This window comes from Bombina bombina, chromosome 8 (assembly GCF_027579735.1).
Source record: "Bombina bombina isolate aBomBom1 chromosome 8, aBomBom1.pri, whole genome shotgun sequence".
Classification (NCBI taxonomy): domain Eukaryota; kingdom Metazoa; phylum Chordata; class Amphibia; order Anura; family Bombinatoridae; genus Bombina; species Bombina bombina.
This window is the reverse complement of record NC_069506.1, coordinates 285,000,849-285,014,465: the sequence shown is the minus strand read 5'-3', so window position 1 is coordinate 285,014,465 and position 13,617 is coordinate 285,000,849. Positions and strand designations below refer to the sequence as shown.

Below are 13,617 nucleotides of genomic sequence, written 5' to 3'. Positions count from 1 at the left end.
CTATAACTAAAAACAAACTAAAAACTACTTCCAAAACTATTCAGCTTTGATATTAATGAGTTTTTTGGGTTCATTGAGAACATGGTTGTTGTTCAATAATAAAATTTATCCTCAAAAATACAACTTGCCTAATAATTCTGCACTCCCTGTATAGTTAGTCACATGCATACACTCACACACATACAGTATATACAGTTACTCACGTACACACAGAGAGTTATATACATACACACATACAGTATATACAGTTACTCACGTACACACAGAGAGTTATATACATACACACATACAGTATATACAGTTACTCACGTACACACAGAGAGTTATATACATACACACATACAGTATATACAGTTACTCACGTACACACAGATGGTTATATACATACAGTATATACAGTTACTCACGTACACACAGATAGTTATATACATACAGTATATACAGTTACTCACGTACACACAGATGGTTATATACATACAGTATATACAGTTACTCACGTACACACAGATAGTTATATACATACACACATACAGTATATACAGTTACTCACGTACACACAGATGGTTATATACATACAGTATATACAGTTACTCACGTACACACAGAGAGTTATATACATACACACATACAGTATATACAGTTACTCACGTACACACAGAGAGTTATATACATACACACATACAGTATATACAGTTACTCACGTACACACAGAGAGTTATATACATACACACATACAGTATATACAGTTACTCACGTACACACAGATGGTTATATACATACAGTATATACAGTTACTCACGTACACACAGATGGTTATATACATACAGTATATACAGTTACTCACGTACACACAGAGAGTTATATACATACACACATACAGTATATACAGTTACTCACGTACACACAGATGGTTATATACATACAGTATATACAGTTACTCACGTACACACAGATAGTTATATACATACACACATACAGTATATACAGTTACTCACGTACACACAGAGAGTTATATACATACACACATACAGTATATACAGTTACTCACGTACACACAGATGGTTATATACATACAGTATATACAGTTACTCACGTACACACAGAGAGTTATATACATACACACATACAGTATATACAGTTACTCACGTACACACAGATAGTTATATACATACACACATACAGTATATACAGTTACTCACGTACACACAGATAGTTATATACATACACACATACAGTATATACAGTTACTCACGTACACACAGAGGGTTATATACATACACACATACAGTATATACAGTTACTCACGTACACACAGATGGTTATATACATACAGTATATACAGTTACTCACGTACACACAGATGGTTATATACATACACACATACAGTATATACAGTTACTCACGTACACACAGATGGTTATATACATACAGTATATACAGTTACTCACGTACACACAGATAGTTATATACATACAGTATATACAGTTACTCACGTACACACAGATGGTTATATACATACAGTATATACAGTTACTCACGTACACACAGATAGTTATATACATACACACATACAGTATATACAGTTACTCACGTACACACAGAGAGTTATATACATACACACATACAGTATATACAGTTACTCACGTACACACAGATGGTTATATACATACAGTATATACAGTTACTCACGTACACACAGATAGTTATATACATACACACATACAGTATATACAGTTACTCACGTACACACAGAGAGTTATATACATACACACATACAGTATATACAGTTACTCACGTACACACAGAGAGTTATATACATACACACATACAGTATATACAGTTACTCACGTACACACAGATGGTTATATACATACAGTATATACAGTTACTCACGTACACACAGATGGTTATATACATACAGTATATACAGTTACTCACGTACACACAGAGAGTTATATACATACACACATACAGTATATACAGTTACTCACGTACACACAGATGGTTATATACATACAGTATATACAGTTACTCACGTACACACAGATAGTTATATACATACACACATACAGTATATACAGTTACTCACGTACACACAGAGAGTTATATACATACACACATACAGTATATACAGTTACTCACGTACACACAGATGGTTATATACATACAGTATATACAGTTACTCACGTACACACAGAGAGTTATATACATACACACATACAGTATATACAGTTACTCACGTACACACAGATAGTTATATACATACACACATACAGTATATACAGTTACTCACGTACACACAGATAGTTATATACATACACACATACAGTATATACAGTTACTCACGTACACACAGAGGGTTATATACATACACACATACAGTATATACAGTTACTCACGTACACACAGATGGTTATATACATACAGTATATACAGTTACTCACGTACACACAGATGGTTATATACATACACACATACAGTATATACAGTTACTCACGTACACACAGATGGTTATATACATACAGTATATACAGTTACTCACGTACACACAGATAGTTATATACATACAGTATATACAGTTACTCACGTACACACAGATGGTTATATACATACAGTATATACAGTTACTCACGTACACACAGATAGTTATATACATACACACATACAGTATATACAGTTACTCACGTACACACAGAGAGTTATATACATACACACATACAGTATATACAGTTACTCACGTACACACAGATGGTTATATACATACAGTATATACAGTTACTCACGTACACACAGATAGTTATATACATACACACATACAGTATATACAGTTACTCACGTACACACAGAGAGTTATATACATACACACATACAGTATATACAGTTACTCACGTACACACAGATGGTTATATACATACAGTATATACAGTTACTCACGTACACACAGATAGTTATATACATACACACATACAGTATATACAGTTACTCACGTACACACAGAGAGTTATATACATACACACATACAGTATATACAGTTACTCACGTACACACAGATGGTTATATACATACGGTATATACAGTTACTCACGTACACACAGATAGTTATATACATACACACATACAGTATATACAGTTACTCACGTACACACAGAGAGTTATATACATACACACATACAGTATATACAGTTACTCACGTACACACAGATAGTTATATACATACACACATACAGTATATACAGTTACTCACGTACACACAGATGGTTATATACATACAGTATATACAGTTACTCACGTACACACAGATAGTTATATACATACACACATACAGTATATACAGTTACTCACGTACACACAGAGGGTTATATACATACACACATACAGTATATACAGTTACTCACGTACACACAGATAGTTATATACATACACACATACAGTATATACAGTTACTCACGTACACACAGATAGTTATATACATACACACATACAGTATATACAGTTACTCACGTACACACAGAGAGTTATATACATATACACACATAGATACAGTATACTGTATACAGTTACTTACATACATGAATACAGTTAAATATACACAGATAGTTATATACAGTACATACACACAAATACAGTATATACAATTACATACACACAGATAGTTATATAGATACACACACAGTATATACAATTACTCACATACACGCACACTGTTATATATACACAGATAGTTATACACATACACACAGTATATAGTTACAAACACACAGATAGTTAAATACATACACACAGTTAGAATACTTTGCGATACTTTGGCGTAAAGCAGGGGTGTCCAAACTTTGCTCTCCAGAGGTTTTGGAACTACATTTCCGATGATGCTCAGCCAGCATTTTATCTAGCTGAGCATCATGGGAAATGTAGTTCCAAAACCTCTGGAGAGCAAAGTTTGGACACCCCTGCCGTAAAGGGAACCTGCTGAAAAGCAGACTGAAGTAAAAAGGTGTGTCATTGTGTACTTAATTTGCATATCTTACCCAGAATCCTTTGCTGTATTGGAAACAATGTAATTCAGAGGTTTTCTGTGGGAAAACAAGCCTCTGGGCCTATCTAGATTTGTTAATGAACTACACAATGAGTTTATTTATATATATATATATATATATATATATATATATATACACACACACACATACAAACAAACAATTTTACATATACATTTTATATGCACACACATACAGTTACATATACACATAATTGTACACACACACACACACTTTACACATAATTTTACACAGTTACATATACACACAATTTTACACACATACAGTTATATATACACACACAATTTAAACACATACATACAGTTACATATACACGCAAATTACACACACACACACACATTTACATATATATATATATATATATATATATATATATATATATATATATATATATATATATATATATATATATATATATATATATATACACACACACACAGTTACATACACAGTTTTACAAATACACACAGTTACACACACAGTCAGTTACACAGTTATATAGACACAGTTTTACACACACTACAGTTACACACAGTTACATGGGCACAGGTTTACATACACATACAGTTACACATAGGTTTACACATACAGTTACACACAGGCTTACAAACACATATACACACACACAGTTATATAGACACAGTTTTATATACACACACACACAGTTATATAGACACAGTTTTATACACACACACACACACACAGTTATATAGACACAGTTTTATACACACACATATAGACACAGTTTTATATACACACACACACAGTTATATAGACACAGTTTTATACACACAGTTGTATACACACAGTTTTATACACACGCATGCACAGTTATATAGACAGTTTTATACACACACACACACACAGTTACACACACAGTTAGTTACACAGTTATATAGACACAGTTTTATACACACACACATACACAGTTATATAGACAGTTTTACACACACATACAGTTATATAGACAGTTTTACACACACACAGTTATATACACAGTTTTACACACACACACAGTTATATAAACAGTTTTATACAAACACACACAAGTTATATAGACACAGTTTTTACACACACAGTTACAGGTATATAGAAAGTTGTATACAGTACACAGTTACATACACAGTTATATACATACAGTTTTAAACATACAGTTACACACAGTTTAATACATACAGTCATATACACACAATTTTACACAGTTATACACATACAGTTATATACACAAAGTTATATATATATATATATATATATATATATATATATATACACACACACACAGTTTTATACACAGTTATACACATACAGTTATATATACACACACAGTTATATACACAGTTATACACACAATTTTACACATACAGTTACAGTTTTACACATACAGTTATATACACACAACTTTACACATACAGTTACACACATACAGTTTTATACATACAGTTATATACACACAGTTTTACACACACAATATTACACATACAGTTATACACACAATTTTGCACATACAGTTACAAACAGTTTTATACATACAGTTATATACACACAATTTTACACAAACAGTTACACACAGTTATATACATACAATCTTACACATAGTTATATACACACACAACTTCACACATACAGACACATACAGTTATACACATACAGTTTTAGACACAGTTATACCCATACAGTTATATACACACAGTTTTACAAATAGTTATATACACACAATTTTACACATACAGTTACAGTTTTACACATACAGTTATATACAAACAACTTTACACATACAGTTACACACAGTTTTACACATACAGTTTTATACAGTTATACACACACAGTTATATACACACAGTTATATACACATACAGTGTACATACACACACTACAGTTACACACAGTTATATAGACACTGTTTTACATACACACACTACAGTTACACACAGTTATATAGACACAGTTTTACACACACACACAGTTATATAGACAGTTTTATACACACACAGTTATATAGACACAATTTTATACATATAGACAGGTTTATACACACAGTTTTACACATACAGTTATATACACAGTTTTACACACACACAGTTATATAGACAGTTTTATACACACACACACACACACACACACACAGTTATATAGACACAGTTTTTACACACACAGCTACAGGTATATAGAAAGTTGTATACAGTACACAGTTACATACACAGTTTTACACATACAGTTATATACACACAGTTGTACACACAATTTTACACATACAGTTACACACACAGTTTTACACATACAGTCATATACACACAATTTTACACAAACACAGTTTTATACACACAATTTTACACATACAGTTACACACAGTTTTACACATACAGTCATATACACACAATTTTACACAGTTTTACACATACAGTTATATACACACAGTTTTACACATACAGTTATATATACACACACAGACACATACAGTTATATACACACAGTTTTATACACAGTTATACACATAGTTATATATACACAGTTTTACACACAATTTTACACATACAGTTACATACAGTTACAAACAGTTTTAAACATACAGTTATATACACACAACTTTACACATACAGTTACACACAGTTTTACACATACACATACAGTTATATACACACAGTTTTACACATACAGTTATATACACATCACACAATATTACACATACAGTTACAAACAGTTTTACACATAGTTATATACACACAATTTTACACATACAGTTACACATACAAGTACACACACAGTTATATACACACAATTTTACACAGTTTTACACATACAGTTATATACACACAACTTTACACATACAGTTACACACAGTTTTACACATACACATACAGTTTTAGACACAGTTATACACATACAGTTATATACACACAATATTACACATACAGTTACACACACAGTTATATACACACAATTTTACACACACAGTTATATACCGTTATATACACACAATTTTACACATACAGTTATACACGCAATTTTACACATACAGTTACACACACACACAATTTTACACACACAGTTATATACACACAATTTTACACCTACAGTTACACAAAGTTTTACACATACAGTTACACACAGTTTTACACATACAGTTATATACACACAATTTTACACACATACAGTTACACATACAGTCATATACACACCGTTTTATACACACAATTTTACACATACAGTTATATACACACAATTGTACACATACACTTATATACACACAGTTATATACACATACAGTTACACAAAGTTTTACACATACAGTTTTACACATACAGTTATATACACATACAGTTTTATACACACAATTTTACACATACAGTTATATACACACACAATTTTACACATACAGTTACACAGTTTTACACATACAGACACATACAGTTATATACACATACAGTTATATACACAGAATTTTACACATACAGTTACACAGTTTTACACATACAGTTATATACACATACAGTTATATATACAGTTACACATACAGTTGTTATATACACATACAGACTCATACAGTATATACACACAGTTTTACACATACAGTTTTATACACATACAGTTATATACACATACAGTTATATACACACAGTTTTACACATACAGTTTTATACACATACAGTTATATACACAAAGTTTTACACATACAGTTTTATACACATACAGTTATATACACACAGTTTTACACATACAGTTTTATACACATACAGTTATATACACACATACAGTTATATACACACAGTTTTATACACATACAGTTACACAGTTTTACACATACAGTTATATACACATACAGTTATATACACAGAATTTTACACATACAGTTACACAGTTTTACACATACAGACACATACAGTTATATACACATACAGTTATATATACAGTTACACATACAGTTGTTATATACACATACAGACTCATACAGTATATACACACAGTTTTACACATACAGTTTTATACACATACAGTTATATACACACAGTTTTATACACATACAGTTATATACACACAGTTTTATACACATACAGTTATATACACACAGTTTTATACACATACAGTTACACATACAGTTATATACACACAGTTTTATACACATACAGTTATATACACACAGTTTTACACATACAGTTACACATAGTTATATACACACAGTTTTATACACATACAGTTATATACACACAGTTTTACACATACAGTTTTATACACATACAGTTACACATACAGTTATATACACACAGTTTTATACACATACAGTTATATACACACAGTTTTATACACATACAGTTATATACACACAGTTTTATACACATGCAGTTATATACACACAGTTTTATACACATACAGTTACACATACAGTTATATACACACAGTTTTACACATATACAGTTACACATACAGTTATATACACACAGTTATATACACACAGTTTTATACACATACAGTTATATACACACAGTTTTATACACATACAGTTACACATACAGTTATATACACATACAGTTACACATACAGTTATATAGACACAGTTTTATACACATACAGTTATATACACACAGTTTTATACACATACAGTTATATACACAGTTTTATACACATACAGTTATATACACACAGTTTTACACATACAGTTTTATACACATACAGTTACACATACAGTTATATACACACAGTTTTATACACATACAGTTATATACACACAGTTTTATACACATACAGTTACACATACAGTTATATACACACAGTTTTACACATACAGTATATACACACAGTTTTACACATACAGTTATATACACACAGTTTTACACATACAGTTATATACACACAGTTTTACACATACAGTATATACACACAGTTTTACACATACAGTTATATACATACAGTTTTACACATACAGTTATATACACACAGTTTTACACATACAGTTACACACACATATATACTCAGTAGTGTGTGAATGCGCTGTCACAACCTCACTATATTCAGTAAATAACTTACTATAAACAGGTCCGGATACTCACCTGTTCCAGTAAAGTAGCCTACAGCTTCCTCCTAGTTCCTACCCCTCTGTCATTGTGCTACGGCTATACGCAATGCATTCTGAGGCGGCCAATGACCGATCACGTTACATTAGCAAAGTTTTAATTCAGCCTATTAGAATACACGAATTACTATGCCTCTTTTAACCAATTGGTTCGTTTGGTTTCCCTAGGCAACGATGACGCTTAAACGATCGCTTATTGTGTTCAGTTTTCTTCACCGAGTGACGTATATATTGATATATTTGCGCATTTACCGTAACATTACTAAACAGTAACTATCATATTCTTATACATAACAAACGTGTGTATATGTATGTTGTGTATATGTATAAGTATGTGTGTGTATGTATATGTATGTGTATGTGTGTGTTGTATGTATTAATGTATGTGTTTGTATATGTGTTTGTATATATGTATGTGTGAGTATATGTGTGTGTGTATGCATAAGTATGTGTGTGTTGTATGTATTAATGTATGTATGTGTGTATATGTATGTGTATAAAATGTATGTGTGTGTTGTATGTATTAATGTATGTGTTTGTATATGTGTTTGTATATATGTATGTGTGAGTATATGTGTGTGTGTATGCATAAGTATGTGTGTGTTGTATGTATTAATGCATGTATGTATGTGTGTATATGTATGTGTATAAAATGTATGCGTGTGTGTATGTAGGTATGTGTGTATATGTATGTGTGTGTATATGTATCTGTGTGTATGTATATGTATGTGTTTATGTATGTGTGTTTATGTATGTATGTGTGTATGTATGTATATGTATTTATGTGTGTATTTATGTGTTAATGTATAAGTGTGTGCATGTATGTATTTTGTGTTGTGTGTATGTATGTGTGTATCTATGTATATGTATGTATGTGTGTGCTGTGTTTCTGATGTGTGTATGTATGTTTGTGTGTGTATGTATGTTGTGTATGTTTGTATGTATGTGTGTTGTGTGTGTATGTATTTATGTACGTATGTGTGTTGTGTGTATGTACGTATATGTGTTGTGTGTGTATCTCTGTATGTGTTTGTATGTCTGTGTGTGTGTGTTTTTGTGTATGTGTGTGTGTGTTTTTCTGTATATGCGTTGTGTGTGTATGTCTGTATGTGTTTGTATGTCTGTGTGTGTGTGTTTTTGTGTATATGTCTGTATGTGTGTGTGTGTTTTTCTGTATATGTCTGTATGTGTTTGTATGTCTGTGGGTGTGTTTTTTTGTATATATCTGTATGTGTGTGCTTTTCTGTATATGTCTGTATGTGTTTGTATGTGTGTGTATGTATGTATGTGTGTGTGTGTGTTTTTGTGTATATGTCTGTATGTGTGTGTGTATGTATATGTGTGTATGTGTCTTGTGTGTGTGTATGTATATGTATGTATGTGTGTTGTGTGTGTGTATGTAGGTGGTAAGTTCTTTGCATTATGCATCCCTGTTCATACTAATTTCTTTTCTCTTATTGCTAACTGCATGGACTTAGATCCTGAACAGTGTAACCCTACAGAGCCTGGGTCAGTACATTAACAACATTAGGGATGGCCTAATATTAGTGCAGGTCCTGGGTGCTGACCGCAAATCCTCCTGTTAGCCCGGCCAGGGTCCTGGCAAGAAGAGGATCAGGTTTGAGCGCTTTCCAGACTGCGTTAAGGTAAGTATAAAGCCTTAAAAAACCAATTGAAAGAAAACAAATAATTATTAACAAATTTCATCAGTAATTTTTCATTTTCTTTCAATTACGTGGGTGCATTCATTCGGAAATCATAGCGTGACAAGATAAGTAATTTAATGCTTTAGAGTTTATCTGGGAATGTAAATGGTGACATCTGAAGATACATTAGTGACCAGCAGATCACCCGCATCCAGTAAAGACAAACAAGGCTGAATCTAAAATATACCTGCTTAGTAATTTACAATAATGCTAATACGGAGCAGGAATTATTCATGTGTGTCAGCAAAGTTGTCTGTTGCCTAATGCCTATGTGGGTACAAAAAAGAGAGAAAAGTTTGACAGTACCCAGCACTCACAAAACACTATATAGTAACAGTATGCATTGAAAACCGGATTGTGTCCAGAACTGGTTATTAAAACGTAACTTTTACTAATGATAGGATAAAATAATAAAGGTTGGTAAATAGTACCAAATGTATAACATAAATATGTGAGACATACATTTAAAACTTAGATTAAGAAACAAATCAGGACTGTGTGTGTGAGACTTCAAAAACAGAATTACTTCCCTGGGAAATAGTTCAAATACACCGTAACCCTCAGGGCTCAGAGAATACACGGATTGCTCTAAAGCTAATCTAAAAAGGGGATTGACCCCAACAACATTACCTAATCTGAGCAATACTGGTACCTAGAGCAGGAGAGGAAACGGTTTATAAATGACTGATTAAGGAAGGCAATTGCCACATCAATATAAGCTTAGAAAAGTCCCAGGTAAACACAAATTAGCAAGTCTCATGCACACAGACAAGGCCTGATGTACATTTCGCCGCTAGCACGGCTTTCTCAGAGGCTAACCAGAGTCAGGGCCCCAACCCGGTATTTGTATCGTCATTGACCAATAGAAATTGGTTCTAAGCACACACCTCTAGATGCAGCCTATCACAAGAGGCTTAATGTAATTGGTTAAAGATTCATCACATGATCGTATCAAGCAGGTGTCAGGATAGTAACATGTTGAAACAATTTTGTGATATAAGGTATTAGATATTTGCTACATTGTTTCAAAATCAAGAATAGGTGTCAGGAGCATTGAAAGATGACAGCAACCGTTCCATCCCAACGTGATTTACTAAACTCGATTGTAATTTTCAATCATGCAGGTCTAGCTTACTCAGAATTGTCACTCCCACCTGGTCAAAGATTAATTCTATCCACCAATTGGATTCGAAAGTGTCTTACAATACAAAAATCTGCGTTTATTACCAATAACAGATTTTCATTCACACCTTGTGAATGAAAATCTGTTATTGGTAATAAACGCAGATTTTTGCGTTGTAGCACACAACTTAAACGCTGATCATGCTCCTCCACTGTAGACCCATACACTAGAATGTCGTCCATGACGACCGCTGTGCCCACGTGGTCACTCAGGAGAGAACTAATTTCTCTTTGAAAGATTTCAGGAGCTGAGGATATCCCAAAGGGGAGTCTGCAGAAGCAGAACCGACCTACCGGTGTGATAAAGGTAGTCAGTTTACGGCACTTTGGATCCAGGGGGATCTGCCAAAAGCCGCTAGAAGCGTCTAATGTGGAAAAGAACTTCGCCCCAGCCAACTTTGGAGCTATATTTTCTAATGTTGGCAGCACAAATCTCTCTCTGTTCACTGCCTCATTCAACCTTTTCAGGTACACAGATGCGCACCTTTCCGTTTTTCTTTGCAACTGGAACAATGGGGGCACACCAATCAGTCGCTTCAACAACCTCTTCAATAACCCCCATAGACTTCATGCGCATAAGCTCTTTCTCCACTTGAGGCATGAGCGGGAACGGAATTCTACGGGGAGTAGAAATACTGTATGGGACTGCGTCACTTTTAAGTGCTATACGGACTGGTTTGCAATTCAGTAGGCCCAACTCGCCAAACATATCTTCGGAAATCTCATTCACTCTGGCCACGAGGCCCAAGTCACAGGCTGCTTTTCTGCTCAATAAATTGTTAACACACTGACCTCGAATCACATGCACCCACATGGTGAACCTTCTTTGCTTGTACTCACAGCTGGCAAGAAATTTCCCCACACAGTCAATGCGGCCACCAGGACTATGTACATTTGTAGTAACCTTCGCCAGCTGGAGCTGTCGAGGCAGTTTCATAAATTCAGCAAAAGACATTACAGTGATATCTGCTCCTGTGTCAATCTTAAAATCAACTTTGGCTCCCATTACAGTAAAAGTAACTTTCCAATCTTCCTCTGAGCTTGGCCGTTTCACAACGTCCCCACAAAAGACACTTCCTGACCCTCCTGGTCACTGTCCACCTGCATCTCCTTAATGTATTCAGTTTTACACACCACTTCAAAATCGCCCATTCTGTTACATTTTCTGCATCTTTTATCTCTGGCCGGGCATATAACACTCTGATCATGGGCACGGTAGCACCGTGTGCATCGGGCATGTTGCGCCCATCCACTTCTAGGCCTTTCCATTATTTTAGATCTACCGCTCACACTGTGCCTTTCACTAGCAGTTTTCCTGGACTGTTGCACTTCATCCACAATACTCTCAGACCTCAGATCAGCACTCTGCTTTTTCACCAGTTCACTCTGGCGGGCCATCCTAATAGCCCCATCTAATGTTAAATCAGGCTCTAACAGCAGCTTCAGTGAGACTTCAGCATCTGCAATTCCAATAACTATTCTGTATCTTATTTGCTCTTCTTTAGCAACACCAAACTCACAGAATTCAAGCTCTCTCATGAATCACATTTCTTTTGGGCACAAAGTGGGCACTGAGTTTATCCATAACTATATCAAAGTTAAATTCTTCCCC

The 13,617-nt window shown here is 33.7% G+C and overlaps 1 protein-coding gene across 2 annotated transcripts in view; it reads right to left on the bottom strand.

Annotated features, from left to right (window-relative positions):
- The window catches only part of TMEM218 (transmembrane protein 218), a 171,760-nt gene extending 162,617 nt beyond the window's left edge, over nt 1–9,143 (bottom strand). The window contains exon 1 of one of the 2 annotated variants that reach the window (XM_053691432.1): nt 9,095–9,143. The gene's annotated coding sequence lies outside the window, so the exon portion shown is untranslated. The remainder of the gene's footprint in view (nt 1–9,094) is intronic. The other variant, XM_053691433.1, reaches the window with a different exon arrangement.
- Between the last annotated feature and the right edge of the window lie 4,474 nt (nt 9,144–13,617).